General features: G+C 41.9%; 1 protein-coding gene and 1 long non-coding RNA gene across 2 annotated transcripts in view; one reads left to right on the plus strand and one right to left on the minus strand.

Annotated features, from left to right (window-relative positions):
- HS3ST4 (heparan sulfate-glucosamine 3-sulfotransferase 4) overlaps positions 1–20427 on the minus strand; it is a 441164-nt gene that overhangs the window by 133592 nt on the left and 287145 nt on the right. The gene's annotated exons all lie outside the window — the stretch shown is intronic.
- The window catches only part of LOC126944410 (uncharacterized), a 44362-nt gene continuing 24093 nt past the window's right edge, over positions 159–20427 (plus strand). The window contains exons 1-2 of the long non-coding RNA XR_007722044.1: positions 159–903; positions 3061–3256. This is a non-coding gene — a long non-coding RNA (uncharacterized LOC126944410). The remainder of the gene's footprint in view (positions 904–3060; positions 3257–20427) is intronic.

Consider the following 20427-nt stretch of genomic DNA (forward strand, 5'->3'; position numbering starts at 1 on the left):
TATATAAATTAATAGAAACTCAAGATGAAATGGATTAGCTAGGAAAAATATAAATAATCAGAACTGCCAGAAGAGATATTTTAAAGTCTAAACACATTATTTATTATAAAAAATTAAAAATAATTTTAAAACTTAAAAAAATACATTCCCAGAAAGCTTCAGAAGTGAATTCCATCAAACCTTTAAGAAACAGAAAATGCTTATGTCATTTAACCTGTTATATGGCATTCTTCCAAAGCACAGCATAATAACTACTCAAAGAGAAATATTGAAAATTTATATGGACAGTTTAGCAGGGACATTTTGCTAGTTCTCAAATTTTGACTATGAATTCATCAAATGCAGAAGAGAGGAAAATTCATCCCAGGAAGTGAGAATTTTTTAGCAAGTCTTAGAAGTATGAATACATAGATAAACTATTCATCAAATGGCATAAGCCTGGGAAAAGTGAAAAAATAAATAAATGATAAGATCAATAATGGAAAATACTCTGATGATCTGGAATGATGGAGCTAATTCTAAAAATACCAAAATATGGCACTAAAGTTTCATAGTTAAGGCCAGGAAAGTAGTCACACCTGTGATAACAGCTATTCATTGACTAACTCAATATGACTCCAAAATGTGATGTGGTTAGCAAAAATGTGAAGCAATCCTTAGTAACAGAAGTATACTACCTAGAATGAAGATGATAATCTCTCTCTACACTACTGTATCCAAATGTACTTTGATACAGTGCTCAGTTTTATAAGAATATTCTCTCTTTTTTTGAGACAGGGTCTTGCTTTGTTGCCCAGGCTGGAGTACAGTGGCGCAATCTCAGCTCACTGTATCCTTCACTTCCCAGGCTCCAGTGATCCTCTCACTTCAGCCTCCTGAGTAACTGGGACTACAGGGACTACAGTAGGTGCACGCTACCATACCTGGCTAATGTTTTAAGGTTTTTGTTTGTTTGTTTGTTTGTTTGTTTTGCTTTTTGTAGAAATGTGGTTTCACTATGTTGCCCAGGCTGGTCTCGAGCTCCTGGTCTCAACTGATCCACCCTCATCGGCATCACAACATGCTGGGATTACTGGCATGAACCATCACGCTTGGCTGAATATTCATTATTTAAAAAGACAGAAAAGATATCTGGAGGAAGACAAGGATAATGAGGAGCCACTTGGTGGATTCTCCTGTTTTGCCTATCCCTATTCTTTAGGGAATAATTTATTTCTCCTTAAGGAAGCATTTACTCCCCATTCTAAGCCCATCTTAGGTCTCAAATTCAGCCAGAGCGTGGGGCACTTGATCCAGGAAGGTCCAATCACAGTCGTTAATCCTTCTGGAAAAAGTGACTAATTTGATTTTAGGTTCATGATAACCAAATCAAGTTAGGACTTCAGTTGGAACTACTGGAAACATAAAACACTTTCCGCTGAGGTTGCTGAGTTGACAGGTGGTAAATCCAGGGTTAATAGGGACATCATGACCATGAAGCCAGTGAAAAATTATCACAAATAAGAGATGAAAAGATATAGGTTGATGCCATTGAATGAGAACCTTGGTTCAGTCTTTCCTGAAGTAGTTTGAACTTTTCAGTTACGTGAATCTACAAATGCTCTTTAACTCATTTGAGTTCAGTTTCTGCCATTTGCCCACCAAAAGATTTCTAGCTAATTCAGCATCAAAAACATGCTGTATGAAAAACGAATAAAATAACTGTTGATTTTGAAATTAAAATGACACATGGAGATCCTGACAGCTCTCTTTAAACTCTTAAACATTACTTCACTGAAATCAGAAACAAAGCAAAGGATGACCTGCATCAATGGTATTATTTTGCAATTTTCTGGAAGTTTTATAAAATACAATAAGACAACAAAAGGAGAAAACTTTTTTTTCTCTTTGTTGATATTATTGTAAGTCTAGAACTTACAAGAGGCTCCAGTTAAAACCCATTTTATTTTGACAAAGTGTCTGGATGTGAGATAAATATACAAAAATCAATACATTTTTAAAATCAAGCACTCACTAGCTAGAAAAAGAAAAGAAATATTTTATTCATAAACATGATAAAAGCTAAACATACTTAAAATGCATTAAACCTCAGAGACATGGGACTTATGTAAAGAAACCTATAAAATTGTGTTAAGAGTACCAATCAAGATAGCAATAAATAGGAAGATCTATTATGTCTATGTATGGGATAATTTAATGACTTAAAATATCAATTACATCAAAATTATCATATTAATGCAATGTAATTTTAAATAGGATCCCACATTTTTGTTAATTTTATAAAATAATGCTAATTTTAATGTAAAAGAATAAGTTCCCCAAATAGCCAAATAGAGAATAATAGTGAAAAATGACTTGGCTTGGCAGATATTAAAACATACTATGAAATTACCATAAAACAGTAGACATGGATGACATGTGAATAAATAGATCAGGGGAAAATTAACCTTGAGATAAGTTGCATAATATAAGACAGTTGTGTATATAATAAAATGACAGTAACTAAAGCATAGTTTTATTTAATAAATCATGCTGGCACAATGGCCTATCATTTGGTTAAAAAAAATAATAATAAAATGGAGTCCATTAACTTATACTATATATTAAATTTCAGCTAGATTAAAATCTAAATGTAAAGGAAAAATGAGACAGTTAAAATCCTAGGTTATAATTTAAAATTATATGCATTTGTCTAGATATGTAAAGCATGCAAAATACCCAAAAGCTATAAAATTTTCTCCTAGCAATCTAACTTGTCCTCAGTCTTACCCTGGCCCTCTGGTGGAGGAAGAAGGGTACACAGAAATCACATTTAACAAATGGAGGATCCTGAGTCTAAGAAGATATCAGGTATAGGGCTGTCACCACCAATGCCTGCAGAGAATTGCTACAATCAACAATTAGAAGGTGCTTTGGTCCCAAATCTTATCTGGTTTCTCATCGCATTTGCTAGTTTTCAGCCAAGGAAAGAATTTCCTGTATTATTATTTGTACTGATTATCTCCTGGTCCATCTTATCTACAAATGCTACTTTTTTTTTTTTTTTTTTTTTTTTGCAAGGAGGAAGAACAAAACAACTGAAGTGAATATACTTCTTAGCAAGGTGACACACAGTCGCTGTTCCAATACACAGCCTGGTGAGTTTGGAGAAAATGGAAGTGAAAGCATCAGAGAAAGACAGGAATAACAACTCACGTTTATTGTTTACCTACTATGTGCAAAGTACTTTCAACATCTCAACTAAAAGACAACCAGAGTAAGTATGTGTTTTTATTTCTCCCTTACAAATGAGGAGACTAAGGTTCAGCAAGTCTAAATAACTTGCTCAAGATCACTGTAGTAGGTATCCTGATGGCTTTTCCTGCCTGTTCTTTCCCTTCCACACTCAGATTTCATCTTGGGAAACCACTCCACCCCCATTCACAGTTCTTGTGCATTCAGGATGGGCACATGGTTGAGGCACAGCCAATCACTCTGTTTCATCTCCTGGTTGGTTCAGGGATAGGCATGAAACCCTGGTTGCTCCTAGTACAGTCCTTTTTAAGTTTTCAGTGGATTTGTTGGGAAACCAATTTTTTTCCTCTTGTTAGCTAACCTGGAAGCATAGGGCTGCCAGAGGCCATCTTGTGCACAGAGCCAACCTGAGAATTATGCAGGATAGATAAAAAGCATAGCCAAGAGCTGGGACAAGAGACAGAATCTTAACTGCATAGATTGAGTCCCTGGATACAGCCATACCAGCAGCGAATGCTACACTTGGAATTTGCAGATATACGGACCAATACATTCTCTTATTTACTTAAATCAATTCATGTTGGGCTGCTATCGTCTGCACAGGAAACATCTTGATTAATGTTTCACAGAGATAAGAAGTGATAAGGCCAAGATGAAGGCCATGCTTTCTGGAAAAGGACCATTTATCAGCTAGAGGAATAGTACAATTCACAAAAGAACCTGCTGTGATTCCTGACACATCCTCAGCCTGCTACGAACTTTATGTCTTTCATGCATGGGATTAGGGAAGAACATGCTGGGGACATTGATGAAAATCAGTTTTAAATTGTATTGGGAAAAAAAATGAAATCCAGTTCCCAGGGATTTGGCTTTATTCAGTAGGTACATGGTATTCAGGGAAATGGACATACTGAAGTGAAAAGAAAAATCCATCTGAGTTAAAAGAGCAGAAAGACAGTTCTGGTTCCACCATTCAGCTGTATGTTTTCAGGCGAGAGAGCATAATTCTCTGAGCCTTCTTTCTCTTACTCTTGAGAGATAGAAGAGCTTTCGTGAGATACAAATGAGATTGTGGCTGCTAAAGTACTTACATTTGTTTTAGTTGCAAAGGGCATAATATAGTATCATTAAATGTTGCCGAGGTATTTGGGTACAGTTTAGATTTTCTGTGCCTTTAACAACAACATATAAAAGGTGAGTCTTTAGACTCAGCATTAAAAACAAATAACATATTTAAAGACATAAATACTGCTTAAAAATAAATAAGTGGGATCAAGTTAATTGCATTTACCAATATCAGAAATTAGCCAAAAGGCAGTATTGGAAAGCCAAAAACGGTGACTCATAAATAAACAGTATATATTATGTGCTCTTTACAGTACTGTATGAAATGGTAGGGAATGTAGCTAATATAAAGATGAAATGAGAAAATAAAGAGAATAAATAAGTTATAATCAGATAGAAAAGATACATCTAAAGGATTAAAAATACCAAACAAGACTCTACAGAACAAAATAAAAATAAAAGTGTGAGAAGCAAATAACAACGAAAAGAAAAAAGTGTTATAAAGCTGAGAGAGTTAAATAAAATAAGGCACTAAGAGGAATGGGGGTGTTATGGACTGAATATTTGTGTCTCCCCATGATTCAAATTTGAAGCCTTAACCCCCAAATGTGATGGTATTTGGAGATGGAGCCTTTGGGATGTAATTAGATTTAGATGAGGTCATGAGGGATGGTTACCCATGATGGCATGAGTGTTCTTCTAAGAAGAGGAAGACAGATTCTCTCTCTCTGTGTCTCTCTCTCTCTCCACACACACACATGCACACACATGCACACACACACACACACACAAGGTTATGTGAGCACAGGCGAGATGGAAGCAATCTGCAAACCAGAAAGATGCACCCTCACCAAGAATTGAATTTGCCAGCACCCTGATCTTGGACTTCCCAGCCTCTACAACTGTGAGAAATAAACGGCTCCTATTTAAGCCACTCAGTTTGCAGTATTTGGTTATAGCAGCCTGAGCTGACTAAGACAAGAGAGATTCCAGGTTGTCAGTCAGCAACCCAATCTGACATTTATCAAGTGCATAGTATGTGCCACGTGCCAGGTGTTTTATATCTAGTATCTCATTGGATCCTAATAATCACAGTATGAGTTTGGTATTAACATCCCCATTTTTAAGGAAGGACGCTGAGTCCCAGAATGGTTAAATGATGAGTCCCAGGTCTCACAGTAAGTAAAAGTGGAACTTAGATAGGAATTCCACTCTTTTGGTTCCCAAAGCTTACCTGCTTTCCCCTACACTTCCTCTAAAAGAAACTAGGGATGCCTCACAGCTGCCACACTCCCACACCTCCAAAGTCCAGTGCTTTCTCTGAGGGTCATTGGAATTTCAAGACAGGATGGATATCTTTGGGTGTGAAGTAAAGGCTAGATGGAGCACAGGGTCCACTCCATATTATTTCAGTAATAGCCCCATTTCTCCTTGGAAATCAACCCCTACTATATTCTCAGGACAGAAACCCTGAATAACACCTCATCCCCAGCTCTGGGGTGGAGCACAGAACCCAGACTCAACCCATCAGCTTATGGCATTCCATGACAACAACGATTGTGATGGAATCCTGGGTGAGCAGGTGAGCCAAGCCTGCCAATCAAAGTCAGCAATTCTAGATTGCGGGCCTTTGGTCTGAACTCACAGACAATTAGATTCTCACCCCCATCCCTCTCCATCCCACATCCATCCAGCTGGACCCAAAGTGAAAGGAGGCAGTTCCACAATGGTGGCAGTCCACTACGAAGCAGAGACCCTGCCTAAGAATGGGCGCCATAATGCAAGCAAGGCAGAGCTGTGCACAGAGGAGAGAACAACCACGTCCCGGTGGCATTCCTCCACCCTCAACCAAGCCAAAGCTGCAGCAAAATTACTCCCTGCACCATAAAAGTGCTGGAGCAAGTGTGGCTTGGGTTTTCTTTTCCTCACAGCCTCAAATTTACAAACTGAGACACAGACTTGAAGCCTTATATCCCTATTCGAGTGAGCCCTAGAGAAAGCCAACAATGCTTTTCACCCCTAGCCTCAAAGTTTCGCCAAGGAGCTTTGTCTTCAACATGGCACACACAGGTGGCACTGTCAGAAGACCTGGACAAAACATGTGGGCGCTTCCTTTGAAGATTGTATATTTTGAATATGTGCAGAAGAAGACCAAAGATACCCTTCTGTGCTGGTTTCAGTACAAAGAGTCAGATAAGCCTGGATTCAAATATTAGCTTTGTCATATCTTAGACACACCATCCTTGGGAAGTTAGTGGCTTTCTTCTACCTCTGTGCCGTGATATATACTCTTAGCTCTACCTGGAATACTCTTCCATCTCCCCCATTTACCTGGCTAATTGCTGGACATCATCCAGGTCTCAGCTTAGAACATCAATTTATCCAGGAAGTCCTCTTTCTCACCCTAAGGTCTAAATCAGTTTCATCTTTTCCAAGTTTCCAAATAACTTCCATTCTTCCCTTGTCCTAACATCGATCTCACTATTATAATCATACGAATCATAATCAAAGGTTAGTCATAAATATCTTGTTTGTTCACCAGAATACGAACTCCATGAGGGCAGGGAATGTGTCAGAGTATTCATCATCAAAGCCCTAGGACTTAGCACCGTGCACCTGGTAGATACTTCACAAACCTTGCCATTTTCTAATCTGCATAATGGACATAATTTTAGCCAGTCTCATGAGATTGCCTGGAGATTTAATTCTGTAGATAGCCCAAGAACATTCCTAGTACCCACTGGGTGCTCTATAAATATTAATTCCCTTCTACTTAATTCACCTTTTCCAAGAAATTTGAAGTATATTCTTTGCTAATCACTAACTTAATCTCCCTGATTACCATTAATAAAGCTAATAAAATCCTCACTATTTCCTCAAGAGACCATGGCAACTCAGGGGTTAATGGTAATCTGTCTCAGTTTGACAGAAATATTTGGCTCACAATCACTAAGAGGAGCTCTTTTTTTTTCTCTCAGTAGGTGTCAACACAGAAATAAAGTGATTAAACGTGTTAAATATCATATATAATAAATGGCACCAATATAAAACTTAATGCTCCTAATATTTCCTTTGAGTTGCTACCTTTTGCATTAATTGAAGCAAGAAATGTTCCACTTAGTTAAAATATCTACTTAGTATCCTGCTCATAAACACATATGCTGCCCTAGTTCCCTGGTTCAGTGGGTTTAAATTAGTTGGTATCAATGTTATTGATGATAAGAGGACTTGGAGAGCATTCTGAGGTCCTGGTGAAGCGGGTGATGCTCTGGGTTTATGTATTCTCCAACAACCATCGAATCAGGGCTCTGTTGAGGACTGGGGGTGAGCTGACTGCAGGTTTTGTAGCAAAAGCTATAAGAAGGAAGATAACAAGCCTTGTGGTGACAGACAAAAAGTCACACTACTTGATAAAGACGCTGTCATCATAATAAATGCCTTTGCTGAAATGAATGGAAACTGCCCTCTTGTGTGTCTAGGGCAGAAGAACATTTTTTAAAATCGACCGTTGATTATACATGAGACAGTGCGTAGCACAGTGTTAAGGTCATCGGCCTCAAGAGTCAGGCAGGTTTGGGTTTGAATTGAGTTCTGACACACCCTGCATATCCTTGGACATAGCTCTTATTCACTCTGATCTGCTATTTCTTTATCTGCAAAATAGGGATAAAAATGGCCCCTGAATCATGGGTTACTGTGAAGGTTAATTCCTCCCAAGTCACTTAGCACAGTGCCTGGCACATGCCAAGTTAGGTATTATCACTATTGGAATATGTGCATGATGTCATTTAATCTTCACACTCGTCTCTTCGGACATGCATTATTATCCTACTAGAAGGCTCCCTGAGCCGAAACATCTGGGTTCTAAAGCTATTTAAAATGGTCAAAATCCAAAACACTGACAACACTAAAAGTTGGCAAGGATGTGGAGCAACAACCACTCTCATTCGTTGCTGGTGGGAATGCAAAATGGTGCAGTCACTTTGGAAGACAGTTTGGCAGTTTCTCACAAAGCTCATCATTCTCTTACCATATAACCCAGCAATCACACTGCTTGATATATACCCAAAGGAGATGAAAACATATGTCCACACAAAAAACCTGCAAACAGATGTTCATAGCAGCTAAAGCATTCATTGCCAAAATTTGGAAGCAACCAGGATGTCCTTCAGTAGGTGAATGTAATACCTTCAGGAGATGGACTATTATTCAGCACTAAAAAGAAATGAGCTATCAAGCCATAAGAAGATGTGGAGAAGCCTTAAATGTATATAACTAAGTAAAAGATGCCAATCTGAAAGTGCTATATACTCTATGATTCCAACTATGTCATTCTGTAAAAGGTAAAACCATGGAAACAGAAAAAAAAAATCAGTGGTTGTCAGGGGTTGGGGATAGGGAGGGTTGAATAAGTGGAACAGGAGGATTTTAGGGCATTCTGCCACAATGGTAGGTATATGGCATTATATATTTGTCAAAACCCATAGCATGTACAAACACCAAGAATTAACCCTAAGCTAAACTATGGACTTTGGGTTGTAACAAACTGACTACTTTACAGCGACCCTGGTATCACAATGGGTGTCTTTGCTGAATTGAATGCAAACTGCTCTCTTACGTGCCTGAGGCAGAACAGTTTGGTTTTGTTTTCTAATTGAGCATCTATTAATATATGGACTTTGGGTATGAAAACAAACAAACAGAAGTAAATTAAAATGGAGGCTAGACCCGAAGAACCCCTGAGCAGACAAAGTCAGTTAGGCCTCATACGGGACCTTAACTTTGCTTGATTTGCAAACATATGAAACTTATGTTGAGCTATTGTTTGTAAATGCCTATGTTAAAGAAAAATAAAATGTAAGGCTAACTAATCAGAAGCCACCAACTAATTTATATAGCCAAGGACTTTCCAGCAGGATGGACCAAACGAGGCAACCAGAAATCCATCAGACCTTTCCTTTGCTTTACTCTGGGTTTGCCCATAAAGGTCTTCCCACGTATGTCCCCCCAGTGGCATCCCCAAATCACTCCTATTAATAGATTCACTTCATAAATCGCTCTTTGCTCAAAGAAACTCCTTAACCTTGTATTGTGCCTCAGTTTACTTTTGTTACATTAAGTTTAGCCTAAAGCTGCCTCTTTATGTATTGTAAAGGTTTCTCCATACACAGTGAACTGCAACTTAACTGGAGGTGTAAACAGACTGTAACCTACTCTTACGCCAATCACAGAGTTTTGGCAAATCAGAGGTGGCCCACTGTTCAAGCCAGGTTCAAATAAGCCAGACGCTAAACTGTAACCATTCCGGCTGTTTCTGTCCGTTGCTTCCGTTTTCTGTCTGCGACTTTCCTTTCTCTGTCCAGAAATCTTCAACCACACCATAGCAGTGGAGCTTTCATTCTGGGAGCTGCCTGATTTGCAAATTGTTCTTTACTCAATTAAATTCTGTGAAATTTACCTCTAAGGTTTTTCTTTTAACACTTTTTTAAACATTTAATTTTTAATTCTTAAAATTTTTTTTTTCTTTTATTAAGTTCAGGGGTACATGTGCAGGTTTGTTACATAGGTAAATTTGTGTCATGAGGGTTTGATGTACAGATTATTTCATCACTCAGGTATTAAGCCTATAACCCATTTGTTATTTTTCCTGATCTTCTCCCTCCCTCCACCCTCTACCCTCCACTCTCTGATGGACCCCAGTGTGTGTTGTTCCCCTCTGTGTCCATGTGTTCTCATCATGTAGCTCCCACTCATAAGTGAGAACATGTGCTTTAGTGTTCTGTTCCTACTTTTAACAACAAAAACAAAATAAAAAGCTGTCCTAGAGATAACCTAGCTGTGTCACCTCAGATCATGTGTTCAATCTCTCCAAAGGCCTGTGTTTTCGCCCGGAAGATAGAAATACACAGCCCAGGTGAGGTCACCGTGAATTTAAATGAGGCTATGCAGTAGAAAGCTTTTGGCTCAGAATAAGGGATCCGCCCAGGACCAAAAAGCATCCACAGTCCCACCTGGCTTCAGCTTGAGGGAGGGCATCTGTTTCAGGAGGTACAGCCTAGGAGGAGGTGGGATTTGGAGGCAGGCACTGAGCCAGCACCGAAGGGAGGAAGCCGGAGATGTTTACATTCCTAATTACAGGAAGCAAGGCTTCAGCACAGCCAGGTGTCATTCCAACAGACAAGGTTAATAAGATGTGAGTGGGCCCAGCTGCCACCTCTCTGCTCATGGAAGACAGGCGTGCAGACGAAGTCAGATGAATTAGCCAGCAGCCTGGCCACGCTGGTCAACTTCAGATGTCTGGAGACATAGGTTAAAATTCAATCTTGGTCAGGCACCGTGGCTCACGCCTGTAATCCCAGCACTTTGGGAAGCTGAGGCAGGTGGATCACGAGGTCAGGAGTTTGAGACCAGCCTGGCCAATATTGTGAAACCCTCTCTGTACTAAAAATACAAAAATTAGCCAAGCATGGTGGGGCATGCCTGTAGTCCCAGCTACTCAGGAGCCTGAGGCAGAAGAATCTTGAACCCAGGAAGCGGAAGTTGCCATGAGCCGGGATCCTGCCACTGCACTCCAGCCCATGGGGCAGAGTGAGACTCTGCCTCAAAAAAAAAAAAAAAAAAAAAAAAAATTCATTCGATCAATCAATTTTGCAGATTCCAAGTTTCTCCCAAAACCTCCTGAAGGTCCAGGTAGGACTCCACAGAATAACACTACTATGGGAACACTGGCGGCCACGTCAGACACTTGGCCACTGGTTCTGATCACTGTCCCCTTTGACTCCCAAGGGTGAAGTTGAAAAGAGAGAAATGCATGTAGCCAGCAAAGAGTGCCAGCTTCAGAGTCCAAATCCTTGAGTTTGGATCCTATCTCTGCCACATTCAAATTATGCAAACTTCAGCCAGCAATTTATCCATTTCAGAATTCAATTTTCTCATCTGTAATATGGGAACAGTCCCTTTTAGGGTTGCTGTAAGGATAAAGTACTTACAGGCACAAAAAAAATCTAACTCCATAAATAATAAAAATTATCAGAAGGATTGCTTTTTTGTTGTTTTTTTTTGAGTTGGAGTTTTGCTCTTGTTACCCAGGCTGGAGTGCAATGGCGTGATCTCGGCTCACTGCAACCTCTGCCTCCCGGTTCAAGTGGTTCTCCTGCCTCAGCCTCCCGAGTAGCTGGGATTACAGGCATGTGCCACCACGCCTGGCTAATTTTGTATTTTTAGTAGAGACAGGGTTTCTCCATGTTGGTCAGGCTGGTCTTGAACTCCTGACCTCAGGTGATCCAGCCGCCTCGGCCTCCCAAAGTACTGGGATGACAGGCGTGAGCCACCGTGCCTGGCCAGCAGTGTTACTTTAATGGGCTACCTGGGCAAGTTGTGGGTCCAGGCATCCATCAGTGTGAAGTCCCTGCCCTGCCAGCCGGCAGACGCTTTAACCAGACCGATTAACAACCTGTTTCTGATCAATGATTTATGGCTTATGTTTCCCTGTTAATGAAATGTAATTGCCAAGCCTGAGATGTAGCGTAGTGACAAAACAAACTGCCATCTGAAAATTACATCCCAGGTCCCATAAGAAAAGCTACAGCCACACGCTGGAACATCTTATGAGCAGAGTCAAGCACCACCAGGCCTCCCTTTGAGAATCTTGGTCTGTTTGAAGGCAGAGAAGGAGCTCCTTGCCAGTGAATTCTTCTCCATAAAAATTAACGCTGTAACAGACCGCCAAATGGCCTCAGTTAATGTGCTTTTGAATGAGGACTAAATTTTCTTCATAAGCATCAGTGTCAGGACTAAAATAACATTTTTATGGACACTGCGAGCATAAGCAGCAGTGCGAAGTCAACCAGGGTTGCCACTGAATTGACTTGTTTCCCCTGGATGTAGCTGCTTAGATAGCAGAGGACTGGACCCAAGAGAGTTTGGGCTTAGGTCACACTTCAGGCCTTCCCTGTTCTGTGATATTGAGGGCAAATTAACTAAAAACTAATGAAAATAAAACACTCGCCTGATTCTCAGTCTTATCACCTATAAAGTGGGGGTGACAATAAACCCAACCTAATAGAAGTGTTGCAAATATTAAGCTCATTGATTCATCCATCCATAAGGCTAGTTTCCATGCTTGGTTCTGGGGATACGGCAGTAATAAAAACAGAAGCCACCTGCTCTCCTGGAACTCACATTTCTAGTACGAGAAGGTAGAGAATGAATAAGTATGCTGTACATTTTGTTAGGTAGAGATAATTTTTGAGAAAAATAAATTAGAAGGAGATTGGGTGATAGAGGTTGCTGGCAATTTTAAATAGTATGGTCAGAGCTGAGACTAAAGCCAAGAGGATGAGTAGAATTTATGAAAAAGAAGGAAGAGAATGAAAACCAATAACTGGGCCTTAATTAATGTAGGCTTTAAGGGGAAAGGAAGGGCCAGGTATGGTGAGCCATGCCTATAATCCCAGAACTTTGGGAGGCAAAGGCAGGAAGATCCCATGAGGAGACAGGAGTTTGAGACCAGCCTGGGCTACATAGTGAGACCCCATTTCTACAAAATTTTAAGAAATGTCCTGGCATGCTGACGTGCACCTGTAGTCCCAGGTAATTGAGAGGCAGAGGTGGGAGGATCACTTGAGCCCAGTGGTTGAGGCTGTAGTGAACCATTATCATGCCACTGCACTCCACCTTGGGCAACAGAGCAAGACCCTGTCTCTAAAAATAAATAAATAAACAAATAAGATTTGAAAAATAATGATAAAAATAAAAAATAAGTAATAAGTAATACATTTTTTAAAGGAGGGGAGGAGAAATAAGCGGACACAAAGAATAGCCAGAGAGTAGGAAGGGAAACAGTCAAGAGCTGCACTGTATTATGGAAACTTAATGGTGAAAATGAACTTAACGTAAGAGAACGCTCTTTCCATCCAAGCTCCATCTTCCACCATTACCAAGTTTGTGATCTCAAGCCAGCTGCTTTGCATCTCTGGGATATTTGTCGTACCCTACCACTTCAGTGGACTCACTCTATAGAACTGCAAGCAATCTCCTAATGCCCAAATCATCTCCCATTCTCCTAGCTTCTCTGAAACTCATCCTTCACATTGTCTCAGTTCACCTGCATTGAACAACTCTCCAATGCCAGGCACTCAACTGGGTATTTTCATGTGTCAGGTCTCGTACAGTTCCCAATGCAACCCTGTGAGGTAAGCCAGAGATACCATCCTACTTAAACAAGGAAACAGATGCAGAGAACATTCAAGTAACTTGTCCAATGTTGTAAAATTAGTAATTGGTGAACTGGAAATGTCAACTCCGTAGGCTAATTTCAGAGTCAGCACTCTTCATAACTACATTCTACTTCTACCATAAGATGGCCTACATGGTGCTAAGACCACCAAGCCTGAGGCTCAGAGTTTCTCTCTCCAGCGACCAGGCTGAGAGGTTAGAGGAGTTCACCTGCCACACCTTGCCATCTTGGAAGGATCTGAGCTGCTGCTGCAGTTCTCTGTGAAACATTGCGTGTCTCCCTTGGATCAAGAATCACTGCAGGGCTAAAGATAAGAGAATAGATGAATGGGTTAACAGGATAGATGAATGGGTTAAGAAAATGGGTTAAGTGTATATGCACAATGGAATACTATGCAGCCATAAAAAAGTATGAAGTCCTGTCATTCATGGTAATGTGGATGGAACTGGAAGGCGTTATATTTAGTGAAATAAACCAGGAACAGAAAGTTCCTGCATGTTTTCACTTATACAAGAAAGCTAAAAATAGGTGATCTCCTAGAAGTAAAAAGTAGGACAGAGGATATTAGAGGATGGAAGGGCAAGGAGGAAGGAGAGTTAGGGAGACATGTGTTAAAGCAGGCCATAGGCTGGTATCAGCCAGTGGCCTGTTAGAAACTTGGCCACACAGCAGGTGAACCACAGACGAGTGGGCATTACCCCCTGAGCTCTGCCTCCTGTTAGATCAGCAGTGGCATTAGGAGCATGGACCCTGCTGTGAACTGTGCATGAGAGGGATCTAGGTTGCCTGCTCCTTATGAGAATCTAATGCCTGATGATCTGAGGTGGAACAGTTTCCACCAGTCCCAGGTTCCAAAAAGGTTGGGGACCACTGTCTTAAAACATACAAAATTATAGTGAGATAGGAGGAATAAGTTCTAGTGTTCTATAGCACTGCAGGATGACTATATTTACAATAGTAATTACCTCATTTCAAATAGCTACAAGGAGGACCCTGAACATTCCCAACAGGAAGAAATGACACATGTTGGAGATGATGGATATGCAGACTACCCTGATCCGGTACATTGTATGTATCAAAACATCACGGCCTCATGAATATATACAATTATCATTAGTCAATTTAAAGAAATAAAAATAAATAAAAAATAAACGGAAATAGATCTAAACACACACAAGAAATGGTAAAAGAAGCTGCCGTGCAACCCCCACAGCCCCATGCTGTCCTTCAATAAACCACCAACCCCAAAATTACTATCTGTGTGAGTCCATGCTTCTGGGTTTTCAGAAACCTGACTCACAGGCTGGTGAATGATGTACCTTACACAACCCGCACTTCACACTTTCATGCATTCATTCAACTCACTTAGATAGAACCAAGCTATGTGTAGACTAGAATCTGCCATGGGCTGGAGAATCACAGCTGAGTAAGACAGAGTTGAATCTGGCCTCCAGGGACTCAGGCATCCACCATGAATGATGACACACAGAGATAAGTGTGACCAGAAAAATAGTAAAAGGATGCTTAGAAGCTTCACAGGACACGGTGGCTCAAGCCTGTAATCCCAGCACTTTGGGAGGCCGAGACGGGCGGATCATGAGGTCAGGAGATCGAGACCATCCTGGCTAACACGGTGAAACCCCGTCTCTACTAAAAAAAAAAAAATACAAAAAACTAGCCGGGCGAAGTGGCAGGTGCCTGTAGTCCCAGCTACTCGGGAGGCTGAGGCAGGAGAATGGCGTGAACCCGGGAGGCGGAGCTTGCAGTGAGCCGAGATCCAGCCACTGCACTCCAGCCTGGGCGACAGAGCGAGACTCTATCTCAAAAAAAAAAAAAAAAAAAAAAAAAAAAAAACGAAGCTTCACAGGAGAGAATGATTACCCAAGGGAGATGGGGTTGCTGCAAAAGGAAGCAGAACAGGGGAGAAGAGGATCCCAGGCACAGGGAACATGAATACTGTGTGCAAACCACAGGGCAAGTCTTGCCCTAAGGCTCGTATGCATGTCATCCCATTTGATGTCCACACAAAAATCCTGAGATGTAGGTGTTATTATCTTCATTTTATAGCTGAGATTAAGCCTAAGGTCATATTTAGCAAGGGGTCTGTTCCACCTCAATCTGGGACCTGGACACGCTTAGGGAAGAGCAAAAAAGATGCTAGGGCTAGAGTAGAAGCAGGTTGGGATGGACAGTGAGCCTGAAGAAGAAGGCTGGGCTTCCATAGTGGAGGGATCTGAAAGCAACCTCACCTCATTCCCCACCCCATCACTCTCCCTTCATTGCACTCACTCTCCTCCTAGCACTTACCACCATACACACAGTAAAGATTTACTTACTTATTGGACATCACTTACCTCCTTCCACGAGAATGTAGGCTCCATGAGGGTAGGGATGCTACCTGTTTCCTTCACTATTATACCCTCAGCGCCCAGAACAGTGCCTGTCACCCAACTAGTGTTCAATAAATATTTGTTAAGTAAGAGGTTGTTTCAGACTGTGGACTAGGACTTTAGCCTGGAGACACAAGTTGCTCTGTGGCCCTGGCTGGAGTGCAGTGGTGTGATCTTGGTTCACTGCAGCCTTGAAATCCTGGCCTCAAGTGATCCTCCTGCCTCAGCTTCCCAAGTAGCTAGGACTATGGGCATATACCACCATACCCTACTGGTTTAAAAAAAAAATTTTGTAGAGATGTAGTCTCACTATGTTGACGAGGCTGGTCTCAAACTCCAGGCCTTGTCTGGATCCCCTTGTCTCGACCTTCCAAAGTGTTGGCATTACAGCCTGAGCCACTGTGCCTGACAACATTGAAGCTTTTAAACCGGGAAACACCATGCTCTGTTCTATTTTATTAAGAGAGCTGTGGCTGGGGAAGCATTTGGCCCCAGAAAGTAAATCCAGACACCTGCTTGTGACAAAGGAAGAGAGATTGAGGCAAAATAGTCGGGATGATCCTACACAGGTTGCCAGATGGTGCTCTGACTCAAGGCGTTTTGAGAAACATGGTCCAACTTTCTTCCTGGGGCTTTTGGAAGGCACGGGGATGACTATTTGTCAAAGGGAACGATTAGAACGTCAAAGAATTCAAAACCCAGCTGGGTGAGTGAAGGGCAGAGAACACAATGAAGATGGGACCAGCAATTCATCTCTCTCTCCATCCTCCAGCAGCCGGGGATGCATCCCAGGCCAAGCTGGATGCTCTCTATTCTCCTGGAGAAGCTTTCCCAAAGGTGGAACCTGTTGGTGCAAATGAGGGCCACTGGGCACGTGGACAGAAACCCTGTGCATATGTGTGTGTGTGTGTGTGTCAGTATGTGAACACACACACACGTGCTGCTGCACACGCATACACAATCTCCTAAATTCCCCATGGAAAGTGACTGCAGCTGTTAAGGAGGTTTCATGAGGCCAGGGGCCATTTGTTGAGCACCAAATTCATGTTACAGCCATGCAGAGTGTGTTCCATTTGTGATGTGAAATGTAGGTATTCTTGTTACCCCTATTCTCCTGATAAGAGATTGAGTCTCCCAGATCAAGCAGTTCATTTAACAGGTCTTATATTGAGTGTCTCTCATGTCCTAGGCTGGAAATACAATGAAGAGAAATACTCATGTCTCTGTCCACTTAGGCTTATCTAGTCCAAAGGTTTGTGAGACACAAAGGTTTATTCTAAGAACTCCACCATTACATCAGCAGTATGATGAAAAGGTGTAGTGTTCCAGGTGTGATTAATAAGGTAGCCCGAGGAAGAGCTCTGAGCTCAGGTGTGAAATGAGGGCAGGTGTATTAAGTGTGTCTTTCTATTTTGATGCTTTATCTTGGGGCCTTGCCTCTCCAAAAGTAAGCTAATTCCTAAAGATAGCAAATAACTTGCAATTTTCATATGGAAACTAACCAATCCCAATCCCAAATCCCTGAACTACCTACCTTCTTTTTTTTTTTCTTTTTTCTTTTTTTTTTTTTTTGAGTTGGAGTTTTGCTCTTGTCCTCCAGGCTGGAGTGTAATGGCGCAATCTCAGCTCACTGCAACCTCCGCCTCCTGGGTTCAAGCAATTTCCTGTGAGATTACAGGCAAGCGCCACCATGCCTGGTGAATTTTTGTATTTTTGTGATTTTGTATTTTGTAGAGATGGGGTTTCACCATGTTAGCCAGGCTGTTCTCAAACTCCTGAACTCAAGTGATCCGTCAAAGTGCTAGAATTACAGGCCTGAGGCACCGCACCGGGCCTCTAAACTACCTTCTTTATGGAACCCTCACATGCCAAGACACTATTCCTCTACCCTAATCATGCTACAGCCAGATACCAGACAATAACCCTTATGGCCCAGAGCCTGCTGAAAGTATTCAAATTAGCCAATCCTAAACTTGCTGAGCTGCCTGCCCTGCCTCACCCATTCCTTCCCATGAAAACCACAATAAAAGCACTCACCCATGTTTTCCTCTTGCTCTGTCCACCTCCTGCCTGACCCTGGTGCTTCCCCCATATGGCCCTGAGTGGCGTGGTGTGCTTCCTGTGTCTAGGGATCTGTGAGTGTAAGCATCTGCCTTCATGACAGTCATTTCCTTGTCTGTGTTTTATCATACCTGATTAAAACAAATCTGGGTGCATTTTAAGGCAGCAGGAGTTTTGCTACATGGGCAAGTGCGAAAGTGGAGAGATACCATGGGATGGCGGACAACAAGAAGACTTTGCCTGAATCTTCCTGGCTGGTTCTGCTCAATCTAGTAAATTTCAGTTTCCAGGAACCATAGGAGATAGTCACCATGCCAAGCATATGGAGAATACAGCAGTAGCTGGTTTTGTGGAACTCACTGGATAATACATGGTAATAAATGCTGTGGTCAGGGAGTACAGGGTGTCAAGAGATCAAAAAGAGGAAAACTTGATCCAGGCTTAGAGGAAAAAAGAGTAGGAGAGAAAGTTTCCCAGCTGAAACGACATCCACAGTGAGTTCTGAAGGATAAGGAGACATTATCCAGGAGAAGCAGGGAAAGATAGGGAATAGTTATGTCCCAGGATGAGGGCTGACAGCATGTTGTGATTAGGAAACTACTATTCACAGTACATGTTAGGAATTACCCAGATGAAGCTGGACACAGGGCCTGGAAGGTCACTCCTAGGAGGTTCAGACTTCATCCTAGAGACAACCTCCAGCCATTGAACAGTCTTAAGCTAGGAGCTCCAGGTCACAATTTTGTTTTAGAAACATGGCCACATTTGCCGTGTGAAGAACAGATTGGGGGAGGACATGACCAGAGGCAGGAAGACCAGGACGGAGGTAGTGAGATGATCCAAGGGAGAGGTGATAGGATCCGAAGTGGTTGCAATGAAAATGGAATGGAGGTAGCAGAGTTGAGAGAGAGGCATGGACAAAGGGTGAGGGGTCAAGGGTGACATTAGGTTTACGATTTGCATAGCAGGGTAGGTGGCGTTACCATTCACTGAAGAAGAGAAGCAGCCACTTCTAGGTAAGGGGAGGAGAAGTGCCCAGGTCAGTTTAAGAGTCTAACAGGACAGCAGTTCCCAACTTTTTGGCACCAGAGACTTGTTTTGTAGAAGACAATCTTTTCATGTTGAGGAATGGTTTTGGGATGATTCAAGTGCATTACACTGATTGTGCACTTTATTTCTATTGGCATTACATTGTAATATATAATGAAATAATTATACAACTCACTGTAATATAGAATCAGTGGGAGCCCTGAGCTTGTTTTCCTGCAGCTGGGTGGTCCCATCTGGGGATGATGGGAGACAGTGACAGATCATGGGGCATTTGAGTCTCATAAGGAGCCTGTAACCTAGATCCCATGCATGCAAAATTCACAATAGTGTTCACGTTCCTATGTGAATCTAATGTCTCCACTGATCTGACAGGAGGCAAAGCTCAGGTGGTAATGTGAACAATAGGGAGAGGCTGTAAATACAAATGAAGCATCGCTCACTCACCAGCCACTCACCTCCTGTGGTGCGGCCAGGCTCCTAATAGGCCATGGAAAGGTACTGGGTTGGGTCCATGGCCTGAGGGTTGGAGACCCCTGTTATAAAATATCCAAGAAGAGACATCCAGTGCAAAGCTGGAAGCAAGATCAAAAGCTTAAGAGAGAGAACAACTCGGCCAGATGCGGTGGCTCATGTCTGTAATCACAGCACTTGGGAGGCTGAGGCAGGTGGATCGCCTGAGGTCGGGAGTTCGAGACCAGCCTGGCCAACATGGAGAAACCCCATCTCTACTGAAAATGCAAAATTAGCTGGGCATGGTGGTGCATGCCTGTAATCCCAGCTACTCGGGAAGCCGAGGCAGGAGAATCGCTTGAACCCGGGAGGCGGAGGTTGCAGAGCAAAACTCCATCTCAAAAAAAAAAAAAAAAAAAAAGAGAAAAAGAATAAGTCAAAGATGGCATTTGGTCGAGTTGTAGCTCCCACATCATCACTGTCCCGTGGCTAGTTATGTCTTCAGGTCACAGCTTCTCTCATTCAGGGCTTCCTCCTCGCCTTGCCTGAGGCTTGCTATGGTTTTTCTGCCTTTCTCTGTATTTTCTGTTTCTGATCATTAGGAAGTCAGCCATGCAAGCCATAAAAAGAATGTTGTGACTTGGTGGCTGCATCAATCTGAATTTTGGCTCACTGTTCATAAAGAAGACAGTAACTTATGCTCATTTTCAGATGAGAAAATTGAGGTTTGACTTGCTCCAGATCACCCACTTGACCAACAAAGCACAGGAGATATAGACACTGTTCTGTTCACACTGGGTTCTGGACTTTGGTTACTATTCCACATGCCACATGGTCTAGATCAGAGGCTGGTGAGCTACGGCCCCTGACCAAATCCAGTCACCATCTGTCTTTGTCATACAGTTTTATTGTAACACAGACATGCACATTTGGTATTGT

This window comes from Macaca thibetana, chromosome 20 (genome assembly GCF_024542745.1).
Source record: "Macaca thibetana thibetana isolate TM-01 chromosome 20, ASM2454274v1, whole genome shotgun sequence".
NCBI lineage: Eukaryota > Metazoa > Chordata > Mammalia > Primates > Cercopithecidae > Macaca > Macaca thibetana.